The sequence below is a fragment of the Orcinus orca genome, chromosome 20 (genome assembly GCF_937001465.1).
Source record: "Orcinus orca chromosome 20, mOrcOrc1.1, whole genome shotgun sequence".
NCBI lineage: Eukaryota > Metazoa > Chordata > Mammalia > Artiodactyla > Delphinidae > Orcinus > Orcinus orca.
In genome coordinates this window covers 28,080,018-28,088,440 of record NC_064578.1, presented here as the reverse complement: position 1 = coordinate 28,088,440, position 8,423 = coordinate 28,080,018, and the positions used below count along the sequence as shown (strand labels likewise).

The 8,423-nt window shown below is 41.5% G+C and overlaps 1 protein-coding gene across 3 annotated transcripts in view; it reads left to right on the top strand.

The window, feature by feature from the left end:
* Positions 1 to 5,946: 5,946 nt before the first annotated feature.
* NUP93 (nucleoporin 93) overlaps positions 5,947 to 8,423 on the top strand; it is a 122,659-nt gene continuing 120,182 nt past the window's right edge. The window contains exon 1 of one of the 3 annotated variants that reach the window (XM_049703793.1): positions 5,947 to 6,156. The gene's annotated coding sequence lies outside the window, so the exon portion shown is untranslated. The remainder of the gene's footprint in view (positions 6,157 to 8,423) is intronic. The other 2 variants (XM_049703796.1, XM_049703794.1) reach the window with 2 other exon arrangements.

The window sequence follows — 8,423 nt, the reverse complement described above, 5'->3', positions numbered from 1 at the left end:
AGTGCACAATTCTGGACATATGTCCTTTGTCCTAAATAACTATTAGGAAAATTTCCTTTCAGTCTATGGCTTGCCTTTACATTTTCTTATGGTATCTTTTGATGATCAGAAATTTTAATTTTTGACGAAAACCAGTTTGTTTTGTCCTTTTTGATCAGTGCTAGTTTTCTACCCGAGAATCTTTGCCTACTGACTAGTTTTAACAAATTTCTCAGGTGGTTCTGTTTTGCACTAAAATTTGAGGTCCACTGGTCTCAGATAATGGTACACTGTTGGGTGTTTTCCCCTGCTGGCACCCTTCCTCCTAATACATGCATGCATGTACACACACACACACACACACACACACACACACCTGACACCTGGACAAGGAATCTGGAACTTAAGAACCCAAGATATGATGGGTCAGAGACAATGGGTTTGCCCCCAATATCCACCCTCTTCCTCTTAGTAATAAGAACCCAGCAATTATCTGGGACATGGACATCCAGCTAAGACATTTCCCAGCCTACTTTGCAGCCAGTGGTGGCCAGGTAACCAAATTTTGTCCAATGACTGTAAGTGGAAGTGGATATAAAACTGTAGGAATATATCTTTAAAGGGAATGAGGAGCTGCTTCAGGTCCCTGACTTCCTTTCTGCTAGCTGGAACCTGGGCATAACAGCTGGATCTTAAGCAACCACCTTGAACAGTGAGGCAGGGTGCTAAGGATGGTGGAGCAACAGTGTAGAAGGAGCCTGGGTCCTTGATGACTCAGGAACCACTACCTTGTCTGGATGGGCTCCCTTCAGACTTCTCTTACGTGACAGAGAAATAATGTCTTAGCTTGTTCAGGCCACTAGGTGTTGGTGTTGTTATCATTACTGGCTTTTGTTTGTTTTATGCAGCTGAATTGAATACAAACTTCTACACGTCGCTGTTTTCCTTTGAGGGAGAAGGAACAAATCATCTTTTCATCCTTTGTTAGTGGATGCTGACAAATTTAAAAAAAAAAAAAGCAAAGCAAAACAACAAAAAAAAAACAGACACGAATTAATTTCTCAGGAACTCACCCTATCACATCTTGTTTGGAAAGAAGTTGAGGAATCTGGAACATTTCTACGGCCTCTGATGTTTTCGAAGCACTTCCATGCACATCTTTCCATGGAGTCTCATCGCATCCTGCCAGGTGGGTTGGACTTAGACAAGCATTATTGACTGCCCTGACACGTGATGGGGCTCAGATTCAGAAGGCAAGTGATTTGCCCACCCCCGCTTCATGACCCAAACAGGCCACAGGCAGCATTGGGATCCCCTGACTTTTTGCCCAGGGCACTGTGGGAATGTCTGAGAACCATGATGGTACAGGGAGGCCAGGACATGAAGCATCTCAGAGGGCAGGGTGAAATCCTGTTCCCCCAGTGACAGTGGGGTATGCCAGGGCTAGGGCTCGGGTGAAGCAAGGGGGTGCCCACTTCAGGTGCCACAGGCATGACGCTCCATCCCTCTCTTGCCTCCTCTGAGTCCCTGCTGTGGGATGTGCAGCTCAATTCTTTCTCTCTAAACAGCAGCCCCTTGTTCCTCTACAAAGAGAATGGTACAGTGGCAAGACTCTGGGCTGTGGCATTAGACCAACCTGGGTTCAAATCCTTTTCTGGTTCCTTAGCTACATGACCTTAGACAATTTCCTCTGCTCAGCTTCCTGTCTGCTCTAAAACACAAGGATACTTTGAAAGAGTTGTTGGAAGGATTAAATTAAACAGCATAACTCAAGTGTCTGTCATATGAGTTCCTTTCCCCTAAACTTCCCCTTATGATAATTGGGTTCCCCGGCTTCATAGTCCCAGAGAATCGAGAAACTGTTAATTCATTATAATGATAATTGATATCATTATCAATTACACACCTTCTGGGTATAAAGTATGGTGCTAAGATTATTCATCAGGTAGAGATAAAGCAACCCTGATCCAGCTATCAAGTAAGGAGTTTTCTGGTTTTCAAACACCCATTCCTGGCTTGCTGAATGGAAGACAGAGAACAAAGAGCCCTCTTTGCCAACAGATCCTGATAGATCTTTGTGGGTAAAATGAAACAATGTGCTGAGTCCTGCCCAGTCAAATCCACAACACAGAAGTTATCCCGCTTCTTCTCAGGTCATTGTATTTCTTTCATTCACTTGACACATTTATTACGTACTTATTCTATACAAAGCCTTGCATTGAAATGAACATATTTTAATTTTACTTGCAGGAATTAATTTCAGAAAAAAACAAACAGAAACGTTGATTCTTGCCAGGATAGATTTTTACAAAAACATCATAGAAATTGATGGATGATTTTAAAAACTGAGACCATATTGGATAAAAACTCTCCCTTCAAATCTTCCAGTTTAAACTGAACCGTGAAACTGAAGAGCAGCCTTCTCATCATTTAAAATCAAATGTATTACAAAAAGTAAATGCTGTGAAGACACAGATTAGAAAGGTAAACAAACATATTTTCCATTAAAATTACATTACCAACCAGATGGATAAAGAAAGTTTTGTTCTTCCCTAAATGCCCTCTTCCCTGACTTTTTGAGAACTAACTTTTATTTTCTGCTCTAAAAAGAATGAGACATCTAAGACAGACTTCAGTCAGGGGCTGTAGCCTGGTGAGTGTGTGTGAAATGGTTTTAATAAGGGTAAACTCTAGCATTGCGTCACTGAAGTCTAAGTGTTCAGCACTCTTCTGTCTCAAGGCAAGATAAGGTCTGGCCACGTCGCTGCTTCAGGAAATGCTTCCAGTGCCCAAGAATGTTACAGAACCACAGACCACCAAGATAGGGCCACAGGTAGGAGCTGGCTCTGCCTCACTATGCCACAGATGCCACTGTTAGCCCTAGTTTGGACCAAATGCTGAGGATGCCCGTTCTATTTGAGAAATTCAGACTCTGTGAGTTCCGGCAGAGTTGATCAGTTGTGAGTGCTGGAGCCTCCATTCTGAGAGTCCGGACTCTGGGGGGTCAGGCTGGTCCTTTTTCAACTAACATTCGCTGAGCGCCCCCTGGTGGACATAAAGAGGAACATGTCATGCCGCTGCCCTCGGTGAAAGTTATGGACAGTTGCTATGTCCTGTGATGCGTAGCGTGGGGTGAGGGCAGAGGGTAGCTTTGTCCTGGTGAGTCGGAGAAACCTCTACTCAATTGTAGAGCATTGTGGCAACAGGCCCTGCGAGAAATAAAAACAGTTAACCTTTATTGAGCACTTACTCTATGTAAGACTCTGCTCTAAGCCCTTAACATGTATTAACGAATTTAATCCTTAGAACAACCCTTCACGGTAGATTGTTATTATCCCTATGAGAATAGTCACAATGTGAAAAAGGTAATTCCCCCCCAAAGTTAACCTGCACGTTCTTGGGTATAGTTACCAAAGAAGGGAGAAGGTGTGGTGGAAAGCCCCAATGCCACCCAATATCCACTATTGTCCACCATGCTCGTTTGCTGATGTTAATTTACTCCTGGGTTTTCAAAGAAGGATTAAGTCTTCTGATGTCTAAGAGTGGTAATAGCTAGAAGTCTGTTTCTGTTTTCTAGTTCATTCTTGGGGACAATTTTCTTTTGTCATTTAAGGCTTTTTTTCTCCTGAACCTCCATCTGCAAATGCACTTAATAATCAACCACAACAGAGCCCCTGACAGATGGGCCTCAAAGCAGATGGCTTCATTGAAAGGCAGCAATTGAAAATGGAGGGTAATTTGAACCAATCAAGAAGATGGGGTCTCTAGGAGGCAAAGTTTCTACAGAAACTGTAACCATATCCCCCAAGTTCCTTTGGTGCATTTTTCACCGGCAGATGAGCTTTCCTGGGGGTGGATCCAACTTTTTTTTTTTTTGACATCTGGAACGTTGAAAAGGAAGAGAGAGAAGCCCTGGGGCCTTGTCAATCAAATTCACTTTTCTTTTGGCAAATTCAGCATCAGTGACAAATTGCGCAGTTTGATATAAACAAAGTTGATAGATGTCGGCAAAGCTGTTTTGAAACAGCAGCAACGAAGAGATGTGTAGGATTTTTTTTTCACTCAACAGTTTGTTTAATAACAAATAAAACAACCAGGTGTTTAAAAAATGCTACCACCTTCACAATGTCATCAGAGTGTTAGCTGCTGATTAATGAGAATGTGGGATTTATTCCCTTCCCAATTCAGAAACTTGGCAGGAAAGTCCATTTAATAGTCCAGTGGATAGCTCTTATAGTTCACGAAGTCTTCTAAGTTCACCTCTGAGTCTTTTGTGGACTAGAAAACACTGACCGTGATATCAGAAGACTTGAGTGTAGGCTCTGGTCTGCCACTACCTCCCTCTGTAACCTTGGATAAATCATTTAATTCTCCCAGAGTTTAGGTTCCCACAGGATGCACAATGATAATCAGCCCTGCCCTGCCCTGCCCTGGATTGTTGCAAGGTTCAAGGCCGATATTAGATGTGAATCACATTTTCTGTAATTTGAAAATTATTAATCTTTTCATTGAGAGATCATTTCATCTGGTAAAGTGCACAAATCTTAAATGTACAGTTCAATAAATTTTTACATATGTGTACACCTGTATTGCCACTCAGATCAAGATAGGATATTCTGGGGCTTCCCTGGTGGCGCAGTGGTTGAGAGTCCGCCTGCCAATGCAGGGGACATGGGTTCGTGCCCCGGTCTGGGAAGATCCCACATGCCGTGGAGCGGCTGGGCCCGTGAGCCATGGCCGCTGTGCCTGCGCATCCGGAGCCTGTGCTCCGCAACGGGAGAGGCCACAGCAGTGAGAGGCGTGCATACCGAAAAAAAAAAAAAAAGATAGTATATTCTGGCACCCCGAAAAGTTCTCTGTGCCTTTGCCAGTCAATACTTCCAAGGAAAAATTACTGTCACCTCTATCACCATAGATTAGCTTTACCTGTTCTTGAACTTAATACAAGTAGAATGGCATAGTATGTATCCTTTTATATCTGGCTTTTAGCTGGCAATGGTTTCTGAGATCCATTTATATCAATTCAGGAATCGTAGTTTCTTCCCTTTTTTTGCTGAATAGTATCCCATTCTACAGCCATACCCCAGGTGTGTCATTCACTGATGGACACATGGCTGGTTTCCAGTTTGGGGTTATTATGAATAAAGCCACTATGAGCATTTTTGTAAAAGTGTTTTTGTGTAAATGTTTCCATTTTTCTTGGGTAAATACCTAGGAGTAGCATGCCTGGGTCATAGGGTAGGTGTGTGTTTAACTTTTTTTAGAAATTGTTAGTTTTACAAAGTGGTTGTATAGTTTATATTCCCTCTAACAATGTATGGAACTCTGGTTGCTTTACATCTTCCCCATGCTTGTCACCTTTAAACTATGGTGTCTTTTACAGGGATGGGGGTGTTATTACTATGAGAGAAGAGATAAGTGTAGGAATTAATATGGAATATAGAGTCTGGAGTCATGTTTGAATCATTGTTCTGTGCTGGGCTGACCATATGGCCTTGAGTAAGCCACTTAACTCTAGCCTCATTTTCTGCATCTTAAATGAGGCTGTCAATAGCATCTCTCTCAAAGGGTTGCTGTGAGGATTAACTGAGAAAAGTCTTGCAGAGACCCTTAGCACAGTTATTGCATACAGCTCAGTTAATGATTGCTGTGGTCTTAAGTTCCTTTGTTTACTCTTTAACAGATCCCAGTTGTAGAGAACGTCTTTCAATGTCCTGTGTCTCTCAGGAGCTCTGACAGAGGCCAAGGATTATGAGCCATCTTATAGGGTAAGAACTGTCTGTCCTGTCTGATCAGCAACATCTTTACTGCCCCCAAGATGGAGTTCACACCGAGGATGACACAGCAGAGAGATGGAAAGTCCCTGGAGACTGTGAGCTGCTGAATCAACCAATCTACTGCCAAACTTCCAATTAGATTAATAACACATTTCCTTATTGTTCAGGCCAAATTCAATTGGTTATTTGGAGCTCAAACATCTTGACTGATACACCAAATGATCTCAACGCTCCTCCGCTGAGCCTGGACCTGCTCTCAGCATCCTTAGCACAGGATTTCTGGATAGACCCAACCAATTGTGAACACACAGGAGCTAGTGTTCTAGTCAAAGCCTGTTTGCCATGTCTGATGTCAAGTCACCTTTTGTGCAGCTGAAATTAAATTCATCTGAAGAGCAAAGTAAGAAGCTTCCCTTTTAAGCTTTTAATGACTTTTAAAGAATACTGCTAATCACTCAGCCACAGATCACAAAGCATTATGCAATTTGCTGCCACCCACTAAGAACCCATCTCTGGCAGCAGCAGCTCAAGTTAGGGGGCAATTGTGGAGCTGAATTCTGTCATTTAAGAAATATTTCTAGCTTTCTTTCCATGAACCGCATGCTAGGGTTTGGGGGGGAATACCAAAGAAGTAAAACAAGGTTCTAAACTGCAAATAGTTGAGGGAAGGGAAAGTGATATGAATTCTGGGTAGCAAAAATATCGAATATTCTACAGTGGAGAGAATATTTTACTTTTTTTTTTACTTTTATTATAGTATAATGGATAATATATGTGCGGTAAAGTACACAAATCTTAAATATTCAGCTCAATGAATTTTTAAAAGTGAATGTATCCATCCACTCAGCATCCAGATTGAGAAACAGAATGTTAACAGACCTCAGAAGATTGTCTCATTTCCCTTCCTAGTCAACAGTCCTTCCTCCCTTCAAAATAACTACTGATCTGACAATGTGTCACCATAGATTAGTTTTGTCTCATTTGAACTTTATATAAATGGAGTCATACATTTGGGTCTGGCTTCTTTTGCTTACCATGATGGCTGTGAAATTCATTCATGTTGCTTTATGTGGTTGTAGTTCATTCTTTTATTTACTGCAGTATTTTCTTCTGTGACCACACCATAATTTATTTATCTATTATTCTTTTAATGGACATTTGGGTAGTTTCCACTTCTGGGCTAGTACAAATAATGCTGCTATGAACATTGATGTGCATGGCCTTGGTGAAAATATGTATACATTTATGCAAAAGATAGATAAAACGTACATACATACATATATACATACATAGAACTGTTGAATCACAGAGTATGTGTATATTTAGCTTTAATATATTTTGCCAGTTTTCCAAAGTGTATGTTCCTATTTACAATTCCTCTGCAGTCTATGATGGTCTCAGTTGCTCCACAACCTTAAAAACTTTTTTTTTTTTTTTTTTTTTTTTTTTTTTGCGGTACGCGGGCCTCTCACTGTTGTGGCCTCTCCCGTTGCGGAGCACAGGCTCCGGACGCGCAGGCTCAGCGGCCATGGCTCACGGGCCCAGCTGCTCCGCGGCATGTGGGATCCTCCCGGACCGGGGCACGAACCCGTGTCCCCTGCATCGGCAGGCGGACTCTCAACCACTGCGCCACCAGGGAAGCCCAAAAACTTTTTTTTTTAAATTTTGGTAATATAGACATAACGTAAAATTAACCATCTTAATTTTCAAGTGTATAGTTCAGTGGTGCTAAATACTTTCATAGTGTGCAATCAACATTACCATCCATCTCCATAACACTTTTCACCTTGTGAAACTGAAATTCTGTACCCATTAAAAAATAACTCCATTACCATCCCCACTCCCCAGCTCCTGGCAACTACCATTCTACTTTATGTCTCTATGATTTTGGCTACTCTAAGTGAAATCATACAGTATTTGTCTTTTTGTTACTGGCTTATTTCATTTAGTAAATGTCCTCAAGGTTCATCCATGTTGTAGTATATGTCATAATTTCCTTCCTTTTTAAAATTTTTTAAATTTTTAATTAATTTATTTATTTTTCTTATTAGTCATCCACTTTATACACATCAGTGTATACATGTCAATCCCAATCTCCCAGTTCATCCCGCCACCACCATCAACCCCCGCTGCTTTCCCCACTTGGTGTCCATACGTTTTTCCTCTACTTGTTTGTCTCAATTTCTGCTCTGCAAACCGGTTCATCTCTACCATTTTCTAGGTTCCACATACATGCGTTAATATCTGATATTTGTTTTCCTCTTTCTGACTTACTTCACTCTGTATGACAGTCTCTAGATGCAGCCACGTCTCTACAAATGACCCAATTTCGTTCCTTTTTATGGCTGAGTAATATTCCATTGTATATATGTACCACATCTTCTTTATCCATTCGTCTGTCGATGGACATTTAGGTTGCTTCCATGACGTGGCTATTGTAAATAGTGCTACAATGAACATTGGGGTGCATGTGTCTTTTTGAATTATGGTTTACTCTGGGTATATGCCCAGTAGTGGGATTGCTGGGTCATAGGGTAATTCTATTTTTAGTTTTTGAAGGAACCTCCATACTGTTCTCCACAGTGGCTGTATCAATTTACATTCCCACCAACAGTGCAAGAGGGTTCCCTTTTCTCCACACCCTCTCCAGTATTTGTTGTTTGTAGA